This window comes from Periophthalmus magnuspinnatus, chromosome 3, assembly GCF_009829125.3.
Source record: "Periophthalmus magnuspinnatus isolate fPerMag1 chromosome 3, fPerMag1.2.pri, whole genome shotgun sequence".
In the NCBI taxonomy this organism is placed as follows: domain Eukaryota; kingdom Metazoa; phylum Chordata; class Actinopteri; order Gobiiformes; family Gobiidae; genus Periophthalmus; species Periophthalmus magnuspinnatus.
Genome location: NC_047128.1, coordinates 25674465 through 25692667, shown reverse-complemented (window position 1 = coordinate 25692667; position 18203 = coordinate 25674465).

Here is an 18203-nt window from a genome sequence, read left to right as displayed (position 1 = left end):
TTTGAATCTAACACTGCCTGAGAGCACTGAAACAAACACTACAGCATCACACACATTTAAACAAATAATTTCATGAAAATGTTGACATCATGCTACATACTAAAGCATTCATCTTAAAGCTAAAAACATACTTTTTCATGCAGATAAATGCACTGTATGCCATACTGTGGGAAATTAGCCAAAGGAACAACATTTCTATGGAAACAAGCAGGAGAAGGCCCTCCTCTAGGCCAAATAAGAGTCCATTTTGTAGAGATGCAGGTCCACTCTCAATAAGGAAGCAGGTTTTCAATGTTAGACATACCTAAAGGCGACCAGACACTTCAGGATAATTTGCCTGATTTAAGACCTGATTTGCTTCTCCCTGACTTCAGGGAAGCGTGATCCGACTTTAGATCTTCATGTGGGATTTTGAATCTGCTGTGGTCCTTGTGTGTGGTGTCAGTGCGATTTTGTGCTGCTCTTTCATATCACAACCATAAAACACCAGCAGCGCCGTGGTAACAGCCAATAAAACAGAGCATTAGGGGCAGATGGAAGGACGGACACACAACATACAAACTCAGGAAATAACACAAATAATTAGGTTTTCATCCATATTATCCATTTGAATTTGTCCTCCACAAATAATGACACCTGGTCCACAAAACAGCACTATTAATCCAGTTTGAAGCATTCGTAAATTGGTAACTTTAAAATTTCACATAATTCTCCTTATGTCTGTGGTGTGTGCTTTTTATCACATGTTTAAAAATCATTTAAGACTGAAAAATCCTGTAGTGTGTGGCGGGCTTTAGACAGAATTGTTGTTGAAACTGACACATTTTCTTTCTCTCAGGTGAACACAACTGGACCGTTTCACGTTGCAGTGGACAGGCAGCACTGCTTTGAACCAGCAATGCATCACAACTCACACAACCAAGGTCAAGTACTTTCCATTGTGCATTCTTGCCCTCGCTGTCTGTCTACTGCCAACATAAGGAGATTTGTTCTGGGTAAAAAAAAAAAAAAAAAAAATGAGATGAGATGAAATGTCAAGTACAGACTGATTGCTAGGAAACTGGATATCCTAATTAACACTCCCCAGCGTACTGTAGATCTCCTATACTCAGTCCTGGCGTATGAATCTATCATTTCACGTCCTCCAGGACACGGGAGTACAGAGCTGCCTCCTACTGCTTCTTGAGTTTGACAGAGCACCACAGAGCAGGGCTACAACAAATGCAAAGGTCAAAAAATAAACAAGGAGGCAATGAATGGCACAGTGTCTCGCGGGGACGCAGACAAACATCGTCCGCGACTAAGTCCTGAAGCACGAACTGGAACACACTGGTACTCCAGACTAATAATGTGTGGCTGCAAAACATATTGAAAAGTGAGTGCTTGTCCTCAGATTCCCTCCAGACGTCCACCAGACAAAATGTGACTTGAATGAAATGGGTTTTAATCCTGTTATGCCAAGTCTGAGTTTAGTATCAATCTAAAGGATACTGATGAAGCACTCTATTATTAAAAGGGGGCAGATGCTCTTGCCGCACTTAAACAAGGTTGTTAGTTAGATCCAAAAGCAGCCATTCAAAGCTTCAATTAAACTATCCATGGATTAGTATTGACATTATTGCCATGGCAATTAAATATTCAAAAGTAATTATCCTAAATGTCTCTAAACAGGAAATATGTGGTTTATTATAATAATGTTGCTGGAATCTAATAGAAAAAAAAAGGAAATGTGATTATGGTCGCTGCTCTTGCGATTGACGGGAGCACTGAGCACTTTTTAAAATGTAGTAATTTTAATTTAATATGTGCATGTTGTTAAGGACAATTTAACTTTTTACATCAAATAAGGCAAAAGACCTGCCAGAGGATATACTTTGAGGGAATGGTCTGTCACAACACCGACCGAAAAAGAGCAAAGTGAGATTGAGGATTAGGAGTGAGGATGTTCAGGACACGGAGGAAGAACACTTTTGTCCTGAGGGGTGTGTTGCAACCACCTCAGCAAGGGAAGAGGGAAGTAACAACAAACCAGATGTTAAAGTTAACTAAAAATTGTAACTGATTAATTGACAAAACAGGTGATAAAAATATAAACTCACACACAAAAAAGTCCCAAATTTGGTCAGATCTTTTCTACAGATGTTAAGTCATATTTTACAAAGGATTAACTAACGAATAAAGTAAACTAATAAACAATTCAAGCTTAACTAAATTCGACTCTAACTAATTATAAACTATTAAAATATACAAAGTTAGTGATAATAACAATAACCAAGTGTCTCAGGGAAAAATAGAACAAAAGTCACCACAGCTAGCCTCGTAATAATTAAAGAATAACAAAAAGCACTATTAAACGAGCTGGCAACATAATGATCCAGCCGCCCCGAGCCGCCGCCCCATTAGATGATGTCATTCACCTCAAACTGACCTAACACTGGATCTGCTGACCCTATCTGACCAGTCCTCCTGTTAAGCTGCACTGAGACCTTTGATTGAGTTATTCTGGTATTTATTCTAATATTGTGTGCTTCCATAGACCCTGGTTAGTTAGCCCGACCACCCCACAGTGCTCTCCAATATTGAACTCAGATCTCAAGTGCATCTCCATCATCAGGAGGTCACTGCCTGTTTGATAAATCCGTTGACTGAATATTGCGATGATAAAGTGCATTAAATGGTGTAAAATTCCCCCCACATAAACCCATTAAAGCACTGTTAACATTAGCACAACAACAGAGTAATAGAGCAGGAACTTCTTAGCTTCAGCACAGGGGGGGCGGCATCTGCACCATAGGTTAATGGCAAAGCAAGGAAAGTTTATTTGTATAGCACAATTGTACACAAAGTAATTTAAAGTGCAATGTAATGTGTTTGTGATTCTTTGTGCATTAAGGCATTTAGCTGAACTGCCTTGGAAGAAAGCCTTGGAATATTATAGTTTAGGTAGAATGTTATATGTCAGAAAAAAAACGGGGTAGAGATAAAAAATAAAAATAAATAAATAAATAAAAAATCCAGCTTGGTGTAGACTGTCTACATTTTTACCCTTATGGTATGCCCAAAGAAGGTTCTCATGGGATAGCTCAGATGCAGCCTCCTGCAGAGTTCACTGATCAAAGGAATGCAGTTGTTCACACAGCACAAGCTACACTTTGCAGACCTTGCACTGCAGTATGTAGAGATGCGTAGAGCATGTTACTTCAAAATAATATTACTTCAGTACACAGATTTTCGGCAACTGCTAATCAACAACAGCCACAACAATTAGAACTTTTCAGAATTGCCTTTACCTTATTTTAGAAAGAGCAAATTGTTCTTAGTAACAAACCTTGACCTTAACACTTCCTTGAATATAGACTGTGCAAATGGGGTCCATCCAGCCATAATAACTACTTACACCGTTAGTTGATAAATTTGACTGGTGTTGTACTTTAGTCTCAGAAAAAAATAAAAATTTAAAATGAATAATAATAATAATAATAATAATAATAATAATAATAATAATAATAATAATAATAATAATAATAATTTATCTAATGTTTAATTATTTAACTTTTTATTGTTGTTTTTATTTATTTATGTATTATTTATTTATTTATTTTTAATCTCTCAATCAGCCAATCAGCCCCCTACATTTTAGCACCAGAACAAAAAAAGAAACATCTCCATATTGACCTCTTTCTGATTATTGAGCTGTCCATCCCCATTAGAATCCCATGTGTTTTATCTAGGGTCATATTTTATCCAACATGGCTGTAAGTGTCTATTTAAAGGGTATTTAGTTTTCATTCTTTATTAATTTGCTCTTTACCTGTTCTCTTTTCATAAAACTATCCAATTGATTTAATTTGGAAACGTTGGAATCTTTGGCACCACATAAATCTCCCTGCCCCCTGCTGGAGTCACAGACGGCTTTTGACCAAACCGTTCATGTATTAAATTGATGGGGCCCCTGACTGCACAGTATATTGAAGTGGGGCCTATTGATAAAGGTCAAGTGGTGCTGTGGAATGTACTGAGGTGCCAGGGAGTTATCCATCAAACAATACATGGATGTGGCACGCATGGATAATGAAGGCCAGCTCTCTCAGCGTCAGACGGATGATGGATGGGCCTCATAAAGACTGTCTGCATTACTGACTTTTCAATTGGGATTATTTTTATTGATATTTATTAGGTCATATAGATGAATTCACTGATTAAGAAATTATGGATTGCCATGTTTTGTTTTTCCATAGATATCAATAAAATAATACATAAAATAAAAAAAAAAATTAAAATTAAAATAAGATTTTCTTGGCAGGTCAAAACATTAGAGTGATTTTAATTTAATTTAATTTTTTTTTTTTAAAGCGACATCATAACCCTCATTATTGTAACAGATATGTAAGATATTTTTCAACAGCAGTTACCTTTCTGCGAGAAAATATTTATCCAAGTTTTGGACCAGCACAAAGCACCTATTTGGTTAAAGTTGACTCTCTTATATTTGTGCTTTGAAGATGGCATGTTATACTTTATTTCTGGTATTTTGTGATAAACTATCAAAAAAGACCATGGTTTTGAATTTTGTTCATTGTAAATAGCAGTACTTATTGAAAACTACTCAATAAAGAAGCTGGTCCATCATCCACCATATCACAGTGTCAGTTTCCTAAAGCAAGAGGTAGATCTTTTATTTGTGAAAAAAATAAATAAATAAAAATGCTACGCTACATTTATTTATTTATTTTTACATTTTCATGTCAACTGGAATCTGAATTTTTCAAAAATTACAAGGAAGACGGCCAGGGACTGAGACAGTGGGATACAGGTGTGTGACACTCAAATGCAAAGCATACAGGATTAATCCTGCCTCAAATCAGGAGACTGGAGGCGAGATGATGCCAGTGTGTACCTGCAGTCATCTACCTGCTCTGCTTAAACTGTTGCTTGCTGTGGTCTTGCTTTGTATGTTGTGCCAAGATATCTATGGACTGCTACCATCACCAGGCACTTATTGATCTAAAGAGACCTCATGAAGGGTTTCTTAATCACAGTTTTGAGGATCAAACATGCAGATTCCCTCCTCACTTGGCATCAGTCCCAGCCGACCTGCTGCGTTCACCTGTCTCCTCATGGAGGAAGCGGTCCAGAATGTGCAGAAAATGTGGATGCATGTTAAAGAGTAAAATCTTATTAGAGAGCCAATTCTGGCATTATCACTCCTGGAAACCCAGCACTTCAAAGATCGCATATATTACGATGGATCCAGCCTGTGAGTCCCATGTGCCCAGACACCTGTGTCACTTACCAAATGCAGCTGTGTGGATTTGGGATGGTAAATGGTCACATTTTATATAAGTTTTCCTCCTTCAAGGGACTCAAAGCGCTTTACAACAAGGAACCACTCACCCATTCTGAACCACCAACCTGTGGATCAGTGGATCTGACCTCTCCAAATGATGTTTATGTCAAGGGCAGGATTCAAGCCGCCAACCTCTGGTTCATGGGACAAATGCCCTACCAACTGAGCTACTGTTGCTTTTAAACTTGACTGAGTCATTTAACCCAGTGTGGCTCAACACAAAAGAAAGGACACATCCTGGCCTTGGTGTTGTCCTTTGGTCTTGATGTAAATCTGATGGAGATTTGCAAAATGCACATTTCTGACCACTTTGTTGTTCTCTAATAACGCTCAACGCTAATGATTCTCTCTTTGATTTCTGGTGCATTCAATGCATCTGAAAGTGAATGGAAATAATTGGCAAAAACACCACGCAGGTCTGCTCTCTCATTTCAATAACACTTTCACAGAAGTTTTGGATGCAGTGGCTCCATTAAGACTAAAGCACAAGTGCAAGTCCATAGCGCAGCCTTGGCCTAATGAGAACTTGTTTCTAATGTCTGGTTGTTTTCCCACTGCCCTGAAACATGCCGTGGTCCAGCCACTCATCAAAAAGTCTAATCTTGACCCAAATATTTTTTTCTAATTTTAGACCCGTCCCAAAGTTGCCCTTTTTGTCTACGGTTTTTGAGAAGGTTGCACATGACCAACTGCAGGTCTTAATGAAATTGGTAAAAAATTCCAGTCGGGTTTTAAATCCAGGCATACTACCAAAACAAGTTTTTACTGACCTGCTTTAAACTGTTGACTCTGGGAAATCCGCAGGTCTTTTGCCTTTTTTTTTTTTTTTTTTTTTTTTTTTTGCCGTTTCGACTTCTGATCCTTCTGTCCCACCTGGAGACACATGTGGGCATTAAGGGTACTGCACTCTGTTGGTTTCGATCTTATCTGGCAGACAGGAGTTTTTCTGTGAACCTATGACAGAACTCCTCCTCTGTGTCTCCATTACAGTACGGTGTGCCCCGGGGATCTACATCAGCACCAGCCCTGTTCACTCTCTTCATGCTTCCCCTGGGTGCTGTTTTTATAAAGCTCAGTGTCACATTACATTGTTTTGCAGATGACATTCAAATATACCACCAATGACAGACAGACCACAGTCAGAGCTCTGCAGGACTGTCTCAGGGATGTGCAGACACAAACTTCCCAAATTTAAATCAAAATAAAATTGAGATTGTGGTGTTTGGCCAAACTAACCCACTGATTGGGCCTGACAGTGTGATTGGTCATTTGTTCACTTATTGTTGCCCTGCAGTGAGGAATTTTGAGGTGATTGTGGACTCTGTGTTCAAACTGGATGGGCACATTAGCTCTGAGGTCAGCTGACTCGTGCTGGCTGTGCCCAAAGCCAGGTTCAAGACCAGAGGTGACAGAGCCTTTTCTGAGGCAGCACCCAGACTATGGAACAACCTCACTCTGTCTGTCCTCTCGTCTTTAACACAGTTTAAGACTAGACTAAAAACCCACTTCTTCTCCCTGGCATTTAATACCAGCTAGACAGGATATGTTGGTTGTTTTAATGTACTTTACTTATTGGGTTATCTGTATTATTATTATTTTTTTGTTTTATTTTTATATGAAGCACTTCAGCCAGCTATAGTTGTTTTAAGTATGAATTGATTTAATCCAACCTCCATGAATCACTCTAAATACAAACTGAGTAAACTAAAATAAGGGAAAACTATTATAAGTGTTAAAAGTTCTCACGAGTTGATTGTTCATAAAATGTCTTCTTTACCTGTATATTTTGTATGCATCAGGTCTTTATAGTGGCTCGCAATAGCTTCTCTCCTAAAATAAAATTATGAGTCGTGGTTTTCTCTATGCCAGTTGTGTTATCCACATTAAGGCAAAAATAAACAGTGAATTCCCCGAGAACGTCTGGCCAGCAGTGAGTCTGAGGCAGCTCTTGATTGAATGAGATGGCGTCTGGAGAGCAGAGTCCTCACTGATGTTTATCGAGAAGGATATTGAAAAGGCAATGGCTTTGGTATTATTTGATTTTCTGACTGAGCCACGTTTTTACCCTCTTGCTAAAATTGCATTTCCTGGAAGTGTGCATACTTTATCAAAAACCTGTCCAGCAATTTGTGTCGGAAGATATATTTGTATGTTGAGTGACAAGGATGTAATAACAAGAAAGGAAAACAAGACATAATTGGATCTTAATATTGTGCAGTCTCACTCCCAAACAAAAACATAAATAAAACCAATGCAATAATATTCAAATGTCATTAAAACTGACGACTCATTTTAGACATATGTTCTGTCGTACTTTTCCAGTGATTGCAACAGAATTGTGTTCTGTGCACACTTTTTGCATCTGAATGCCAAAAATCCTATCTACTTTGAATTTATTTTGTATATTCACCTTAAGCGCCTGTACCTGATTGTTCTTCCGTGTATCTTCCATGTAAGTGCATGGTCATCATGCTATTGTTAGCATTACCATGATGGCTAAACTCTGAAAGTTATGAAGCTCTTATAAACTCGTGGTGAATAATTAGGATGCTCAGAATGTATAAGGTAAGTGAGCAAACATTTGGACCACTGAAAACCTTTTAAAATGAACTTGTTTTGTCTTTCGGGTTTTTAAGACAATAAAAAAACAGGTACAGCGCCTTTAATTGTTGCAGATTTTTCCATCTCTACATTGTAGTCGCTCTCACTCTCTGCACATATCCATATGCAGTTCACATTAGAATTCCACAGACATTGTGCTCATTACTGAATGACAGGAATTAATAGTTGATAAGAAGCCTTCAGCGGCTCAAAGTTAATGTGTCTGGTCTAGAACAATCGCGTTTTCAGGGCCCACATTTCTTTGACAATTTCACAGGCTTCAATCATCTGCACCAGTCAAAGCCTGAACTCCATTTCGTCTGCTCCAGCGCCATAAAAAAATATGAACAGAAAGACAACTTATAACAAGAAATCAAATATGAGCACTGTGCATTTGGTGGATGTGTTTACTCCTCCTCATGTATTTATCCTTTAGATGAAAGAATAAGTGATGTTTGAAAAGTACAACCTGTATGTCTGAAACATTTAAAGCAGAACATAAATGTTCCCAAAACAGGAGAGGAATGCAAGAATACAGATTTCTGTTGAACTGTGCCAGACTAAGAGAGAATGTTGTCTCCCAACATTAGAGCGGTCATCTGGAGGCAGAATGTGCTGGTGGTTGTTTCTTGATTATCCTTGTTCAAGCAATGGCAGGAGGCTTGAAATCTTTGCAAAGTTAACTTAATTATATGTATACTGATACTATGCAGGTACAACTCTTCACTTTTGGTAAGGTGTAAGCTTTTTACCCCAGACAACTTTTCTCACCCATTTACAAATGTTCTTCTTTCTTGGTTCAGTTTAAAGGTTTTCTTTCTCACTTTCCACACTATATTCTCCCAGATAGGAGCACGTTTGTACCTGCTTTTAGTTTGTCTCAAAATCAGAAATGATGAGCATATCGTAAATTATTTATTAAAGGAACTATATGATTTTGTTCCATAAATGTGTCCCCATACACATAACTATTACATAACTTTTACTATCCAGCCAGTCTTCGTCACTAACTCAAAAAGAGTCAGACTGTTCACTACAGGCCATATTCCAGTAATATACATATCTTGGAAGCATCTTATAAAGTAAGCAGGAATAGCATCTAGACCTACTCATTTCATACAGTGGTGCCCTTTACCAAAGACAGCAAACCAGGTGTAATCAAACCTGCTGCTGTGTTAACACTAAAGGCTACATTATGCTACATTGCGCCGCTCTGATTGTAATGCAGACTGTAGTTACCAGGCCTGTGCACTTCCCATCACTGATGCAGTTTTGGCCTCCACAGGGGAGCGCTGTCAAAAGTTTCTCCTCAAACGCTTTGCACTTCTAATGTCGACCTGAGGCTTTGGTTTTACAGTGCGAACAGCCAAGGAGAGACAAGGTTTCTCCATTCCCCGCAGATCACCCATTTTGATGACACCCCTTAACTAGCTACAAGTCTATTTGAAGCGGCACGAAAAAATAGGATACCGCAGTGCACCTCGGAATAAGCCATCTGCACGGTAATTAGACTTGTACTATTTTATTCATGAATATTCTAACTAACATCTAGCTGAGAGGCAGAAAAAGCTCCTTCCCAGTGGACACATATGCTGCCCAGTGGCCCTGTGCCTCCCTTTACAAGTGAGGAGGTCTCCATAATGAGACCTGTGTGCTCGGGCTGCTAGAGGCCAGATATGACCTTTCGCTGTTTACTTGGGCGTCTTCCTTGGAAAAGCTGGCTGGCTGGGCACAGCTTTATGATGTCATTAAAAGTGAGCAGGGAGGGCTCAAGGACTTGATCTGGGTTCTACTCCTGAGGGTGCATTAACACACAGACAGGAGGGGGCAGACAGGGGCACTACAGTGGGATGTTTAAGTCTGTAAGTAAGTCACGTTTACACGATGCACTGGTTTGATTAAAGGTCCTGTGCCTGATTTTTTCTCATGTACTTGAGCAAACTTTCTTGGTACACATATATTGTCTAAGCAGCTTAAAATAGGTTTGATGTGTGCTGTGAGTATCTAATTATAAAGTGTTTTATTGTCATTACAGCATTACAGAATGTCCAGAACACTGCAGCTCCTCTGCAAATAAAAAACAAGAGACGACCTCACATCACACCTGTGCTGCACTGGCTCTATATTTCATATTAGTAGTTCAAGACTATGTGAATTGAGACTTGAGGCATCATATCCTTAAGCTACAGAAAACTGCACAACTTTGCATAAGTCAGCAGCATAGCCCTGATATAAGTATGTAAGTATATAAGTACATATATAATATTTAGAGCAGCTGAATGTGGCAGAAAATATGTAAAGTATCTATTTTCAAATAAAAGTGGATAGTTCAGAGCTTGGATGACCCTTGTTCACCTTAGTTTTCTCCACTATGCTGTAGTGTTGTTAAAATATTAAAACTTCAAACTTGATTTCGATACTAAGGAAAAGGCTCAATACTCAATATCCATTTTGATTCAATGATGAAAAAAACAACACTTAGCCAATGGAATGTCATTTTCAGCACGGAATGTCAAATTTTGTCATCTTCATAGTATTTCTTCAGAATCAATACTTGAATTACTTGAATTACTGAATTTGGCACATTTAAAACATCTTTAGCTGACCAAAGTGCTTCACATGAAAGTCAACAACAAAAAACAAATATACAGACAACACAATACATAAGAAAAGAACAAGACAACACCAAGATATCCTCTCTCGCTAGTATTAAATGCCACAGAAAAGTGGGTTTTTAGTCTAGTCTTAAACTGGGTAAAAGGCAGAGAGGATTTTACAGGCAGTGGGAGGCTGATCCATAGTCTGGGCGCTGCCTCAGAAAAGGCTCTGTCACCTCTGGTCTTGAGCCTGGCTTTGGGCACAGCCAGCACGAGTCAGCTGACCTCAGAGCTCTGGGTCGAGTATAGGGCTGCAGTAACTACCTCAAATAAAGAGGACCCATAGAGTGCAGACATTTAAACACAATTAATAACATTCTGAATTGATATGAACTAAGGAGCCAGTCCATGTTGCACAACACAGGCACAATTTGCTCTCGCCTCACATACAAGGAATTATAATAATCCAGACACATTGTTGCAAATGCGTGGATTGCACAAAATGACTTTAACAAGGAGCTACAACTGACAGAAGCTGGACTTTATGACAGAGCTAATGTGTTCATCCAGTTTGAACACAGAGTCCACAATCACCTCAAGATTCCTCACTGCAGAGCGACAATAAGTGAACAAAAAACCAATCACACTGTCAGGCCCAAGCAGTGGGTTAGTTTGGCCAAACACCACAATCTCAGTTTTAGTTTTATTTAAATTTGGGAAGTTTGTCCTCAGCCAAGTCTGCACATCCCTGAGACAGTCCTGCAGAGCTCTGACTGTGGTCTGTCTGTCATTGGTGGTATATTTGAATGTCATCTGCAAAACAATGTAATGTGACACTGAGCTTTATAAAAACAGCACCCAGGGGAAGCATGAAGAGAGTGAACAGGGCTGGTGCTGATGTAGAACCCTGGGGCACACCGTACTGTAATGGAGACACAGAGGAGGAGTTCTGTCATAGGTTCACAGAAAAACTCCTGTCTGCCAGATAAGATCGAAACCAACAGAGTGCAGTACCCTTAATGCCCACATGTGTCTCCAGGTGGGACAGAAGGATCCTCAGGCAGCTGATAAGTCTAACGGCAAAAGACCCGTGATTTCCCAGAGTCAACAGTTAAAAGCAGGTCATTAAAAACTTTTAAAAGAGCTGTTTTGGTGCTGTGCTGGAACCAGATTGGAATTTTTTTTAACCAATTTTGTTAAGATTAAGGTAAGTCTGTAGTTGGTCATATGCAACCTTCTCAAAAACCTTAGACAAAAAGGGCAACTTTGAGAAGGTCAAAGGTTAGAACAAAATATTTGGGTCAAGATTACACTTTTTGATGAGTGGACCACAGCATGTTTCAGGGCAGTAGGAAAACAACCAGACATCAGAAACAAGTTCTTAATATTAGCAATATAAGGTTTAATAGAATCAAACACATCCTTGAACAAATGTCTTGGAATAATATTTAGTGTACTTCATTCTCCATCCTCTCATTGGCTAAGAGGAATGCTTTGGAGCCAAGAAGTTAAAATGTAGTTTCATTTATAGTGACAAAGACAGAGAGTGTCAAGCTGCATTGTGCTTTAAGAGATTTTTCAAGATTTGGCAAAATCAATTGTTCTGAAGTGAAATTGTAAGTGTATTGCAGGAAAATATTACTTAACAGGGCTATTTTATTTATTTGTTTGTTTGTTTATTTCTTTTTCTTTTTTTTTTGCTTATTAACAAAAATAAAGCATTGATATTCAAATAATAGTCCTACTTAATCACTTTCTGCAAATAGGCCTACATTTAAAAAAAAACAATGTTTTGTAAAATAATAGCCTATTATTATTATTATTATTATTATAAATTCTAATTCATAATAATACTATACTGTGATAATGTGATATTCTGTGTTTCGTTCAGAGTTGACACCGTTTGTTGTTCTTGTATCTGTTTATGTGCTATTGTTAATGTGTTATTCTGTATGCACCACCTGGTTGCTATGCCGACATGTTGATGAGAAGGTTTTATTCGTCATTTATTGGTTTGTTTTGTCGACTGGCTCTAGTAGTTGAGGCTGCTGTTGTTTGGCCCTTGTTTTGGTGTAGGTTACAGGCTATAGTAGCCCTTATATTCTGAAAATAAACAACCAGAAGAAATGTATCGTGTTTCCTTCACCAGAAAACTACAATGCAAATAAAGCAGTCTATAATATTTTATAATTGGCAGTCATTCCTTCTTAATTCATCAATAAACACTGTACTTCTGATACTCTTTTTTATTATGTCCCATAGAGTTTACAATCGCACGTCAAAATCTAACAAATATTTGAATTGTGCATTTGGTAAATGTGTCAAATATTCATTTGATCTAATATTTTGTGAGAGAAAATGACTGTGACTGCTGCAGACAGTTCGAACCTGCTTGCTGAATCCCAGCTGTTTACTCTCAGCATGGGTCTATCATTAGTTTGTAATTAAAGAGAGTGAAGACTGATTAGAACACACTTTGTGATTCATTTTTAATTACTGAATGTCACTTCCTGTGGGACATGATTTTCTATCACTTTCTATGGCAAATTCACCAAATCAATAGCATCTCTTTTGAAGCTTTGAAAACCTTTAGGTTTTTTGTATTCTTTTCTACCTTAGACCGATGCTCACTCTCGTATTGGAATCCTATATTTGCCAAACCTGATTAAAAAAGTCAAATTTGAGCAGCAAATTTCACCTGAATCTTCATTAAAAAGGGGGTATCACACAGTCGTACTGCCAACCATAAGGAGGACCTGGGAGAGATCGCTAAGTTACTCAAACATGCATGAATAACATATAAAACCTCTCCAGGCATGTTTTGATAGGGAACAATGTTATACCGTGGTAGAAAAAAATCTGTTTTGCACAATACCTTCTTTAAAAAGTAGAAATATCTGAAAATCCATCCTGTTGTATAGATCTGGAACTAGGCTTATAGACTCCCCTAGTATTTGTGCAGACAGCATGTCATTATGAACAGTGCTTTCTCCTCGGTGCATCCTCCCTCAGTCCCTGCGGCCCCTCCAGACGGCCCCTCTGACACTCTCCTCCAGCACACTCACACAGGCGCACTACATGACTGGGAAATCAAGCGGCAAAGAGCAGTTTTCTCCGTGATAACATCTCAACTGTCGGGCTATAGTGTCCACATTCAAAAGACTCCTATTCAGTCGGACAGCACAGAGGAGAGGACACAGCTGGAGATATGTCACACGCATACAGAAAAAAAAAAGGCCAAATAGGAAATGCTTGATTATCTGCTTAAAAACAGGGATGAATCTATTGTGTCTGGTAAATGTAGCGGTTTCACAAAGGTACGTTGTTAATGAAAAGACAAGGACATTGCTAATTAACTTGCTTGGAACAGGGGACACATCGACAAAATTTGAATGAAACAGGAAAATCACAAAACGATAGTTGAATAGCATGATACAGAGCTTATGATCCTTAAAGGTCACGTGTCATACAAAACTGAATCTCGGTCCTTTCATCCATGTTATGTCATTGTTCCCTTATCATAAACGTCTGGTCACAGTCGTCAAATTGCGTTCATTACTCCTCCATGCTTACATTAGATTTGAAGGACAAAAACAATAGAAATAATGTATAATGCACGGGTCCTTTAACAAGAACTAGATGTCATTTGTGAAAAGAGACAATGAGGGTTTGAAATTTTGTAGTCCTATGTGAATATTCCAAAAACAAGACATTTTGGAATTTACTGTATTGTAACCCTGTATTGCATTGGAAAGTTATTTTGTTCAAAGCCTAACAGGTCCTTGCTTTAAATTGGATGAGCCCTGAGCATGGATCAAGTCTCCAAACAGGGCACAGCTTCAGCGAGCTCGCAGGTGAAGCTACAATCTTTTTCCCAGATAAATTACCAACTTAAGGAGCCATTGTTGCCTCTTGCCGACAATGCTGACAGCACAGCACGCTTCAGCTACTTGGAGAGCCACTTTCTGAAGTTGGAAAAACATTTTAACTTTTGGTGAGGGAAGAGCTACAAATAGGATTTGCGTAATCTCCACACAGCAGAAGGACACACACCTAGGCTCCCTGGAGCACGTCTTAACTACTGTTGGACATTCTGGGTGAAGGGAGAACACAGTGGTGTGAATGCAGATTTGTTTTAGTGTCGGACCGGCTGACCCCAGCTTAGGCCCAGTGCCGGGCGTCTTTTTCAAACATATGTAAACTGTCTATCTCATCTCTTACCCGCGCTCAGCTCTTTGTACGCCACCATCTTTATTCATGACGCCGCTCTCTGTGGCACATCAAGAGGCTGCTGCTGCTGCTGGAGGAAGAGTGGCAGGCTGCTCAGAATTTTTATGCTGTCAAAAAGCAAATCCGCACAAAGGAATAAAAATGTGCCCAAATACGATGGCTGTATAACTCTTGGGACGGGGGCGTGTAACGGCCCCTCAAGGCGCTACACCTGATGCACTCAGTGGAGATACATACAAATCACCTCATCCAGCTCTACTATGGAATAAAAATGTTCTGTGTGTGGTGCACTAGGGCAGAGACTAAGGACAGAACAACAATGTCCCAGATTTCAAAGTGTCAGAGTCGGTGCTGTGTCTAGACTGCTCTTCAGACATGTTTTTATGCCTCGTCCTGAAATGTGTTTTATTTGATCTTGTGTTATTGTGAAGTAGAGTTCATTTAGCTCCGTGTGTATTTTATGATGTAGCGTGCTTCAGACATAAACAGAGAAATAGAAAAAAAGAACATACACAGTGGAAGCCTGAACTAAGCTGCTACTACTTTTACTCTCAGCAATATGCTCCAGGCCTTGGCTCGCTGTTGGACGATTTGGACGCACACGTCCAGATCAACTGAGCCAATATGGGTATGGATCCATGGCTTACAACTTCTACAGCACAACCTGAACACGCCCTAGTACTTCACCAGGCACTGAAGAAGAACGGCCTTCTGCACAAACAGAGAGGATCCCATCATCCACATCACTGAGCCCATAATCCACACGGGACAGAGAGGGGCTCTGTCCTACGGGACGTCAAGAGGATCAACTTGTTATACAGGATACAACTGTCTATAAAACACCTCAGAACAAACACAAGTAACCATGTTTACTTATTTATGTATTTCCTATGTATGTTATGCATTAATAATAAGAGCACATCCATTCAAAAATAAATTCACATATACTGTATTTACTTGAATATCTTAATGAAATGACTGACTAGAATGAATCTACTGTGCGTGTGTCAAGATTAGGCATTTAGATTTTTTTACAATGGGTGTGTCAAACAGGCAAGTATCAAAACATATTCCAGTATGAGTTATTTTATGATAGTGTTAAGATAGTCTTGTGTGTGCAGTGTCAATGCTGATTTCTAGATCTTGTGTTGCCATGGCTCACGGTGCCTTTCTCCCTCCAGTGTCCATGTTTAAACACTACAATCCCATGAACTACTCCATTTTTGCTTCACTAATGGAGCCTTGGGTTAGACATGCTGAATAAGTCATATAGAGAAAGTAACACCACCATAGCGTAGAGTTTCTTCTAAGTCATTATACATTATTCAATTCAAAAAGGTAAAAAATAGCATTACCTTTTCTGCTGCCAAAGGTGCTGTCACGTAGCTGAAGATGATCTGACTCCAGTCTGGTATGACAGAAAGCTGCATTTTACCATAGACAACGACAAAGCTAGGTTGTAAATTTCAATCTCGAGAATGGCGGGGCGCGCAGGGACAGAAGATAAAGAATCTGCTTGCATATATGTGTGTGTGAGTGGGTGTTTTGGCTGGGGGGACGACAGCCTGCTCTCAACCTGATGTACTGCTACTGTATCGAGGCTGAAGGATTTACAATAACTTTACAGCCAACTTTCTAGGACTTGGCGTAGAAGGGAAATATATGGCTATTATATATGGCTCTTGCGAAATCTTATTATTATACTGACACAAACATATGCCCACTAAGCATAACCACGCGCGTTTAAAGGCTGGCAAGTGGGTGGGACCTGCTAAGCTACAATATGATAATGGTATTACTGGCTATATATTGATATGCAGGTGCCTGGTGTTGTGGACATCCGGGACAGTTGCCAGTAGCGACCATTCACCTCATTTATTTTAGCTGGAGGAAAAACAGCTCCCTGTAGCCCAGTTGGCCTAAGCCAGTAAGATTCAAGGACTTTCTGAGTTACAGAAATTGAAGAGGTTGGATCAGTTTTTTTCATGTATTTGAGTAAAAAATGTTATGGAATATAGATGTAATGTAAAAGCAACTTGTCTAATACTTTTATTTGATGACTAAAAATAATTGATTTTAAAATATGAATTGTCAGAAAATGCGTTTTGTGCATTGATAACATAGATTGAGCGATTCTTTGTTAGAACTCAGCAATACTTTTTTGTAATTTTTCGTCACAAGCTGCACTTAACTGATGTAAAACTATGATAAATATTTACTAAAATAAGTAATAATTAAAAAACCTGTCATATGCACTTTAAGCTGATTCCATAATGTGAGAAATCGGGTTGCAAAAGTCTTGGCAACAAGTGACTGAAACATTACGGGTGTTAGTATAGCAGAAGTTCTGAATGTAACAACTATTTAGACAGTAACGCTTTGATCAGATGGAGAGCCGTATTAACACATTATGCTTCTTGAAATGTGAGATTTGTATGTACTATATATTGCGCAGTTAGAACGTGCTTGATCTATTCTAAATATGAAGTACCTAACCTGTACGAACATGCTTTTGTTTTATGCTCTGTAATATATGTGTGCAACGCTAGACCATCTAACAAATTCCAGCCTCAGCTATTAGCACGACATGAATAATGAAAAACCCTTGTCTTAATGGACTATAGATCTTAAAATATTTGCAGCGAGGTCTATCGGGTCACGGTGGTAGAATAGAACGTAGTTGGGAGTAAAACCATCAGTCACAGGGCCACAGTTAATTGGTTCCTAATCCTCCCATTGCTCTCACATAATCCGTAGATCAGAATGACTTTACAGGAGGAAGACCGGGATTTTTTGCAGCTATATAAAATTGAAGATTTATGTAGTTGAACCTCAAAGTTGGAAGTCTATGCCAAGTAAATATAAGAGGGGACAAAATAAAGAAAAGGGGAGTTGACATGCCCCCAAAGTCAAGCCATTGGGCCATAAGTGATATTAAATGTTGTGGGTGTCGAAAGTCCACAGCAGAGCCTCCCCGCTGGATCTTTTCCCTTAGTTTTTGCCAGTAAAAACATCAAAATATGTTCAGATTTGCTGGAGAGATTTTAGTGTGAAATCTCCACTTCAGGCCATGCACCGCACATAAGCAGCCAGCACGTTTATAGTTGAATACTTTTACCGTATTTTCTTAGAGATCTGAATATGGCTGTACACACATATGGAATATTAATGTAAAAAATATGCAGTGACATAGTATCAGGATACAGCCCACGGCACCCCACTTGGAGCTATTTTACGTCTGTCTTTCTTTCTTGTCACACTTATCGTCAAATCAAGACCACTCACACGTCTATAATTTAAAAGCTCAAGGTTGTTGAACCCTGCAAGCAGACCTGCCACAGCTTGCCTTGCACACCTACATTTTCTCCTTGTCTATAGGAAAGGCTAATATTACCCCCAATATCCATAAATACATACTACCATATATA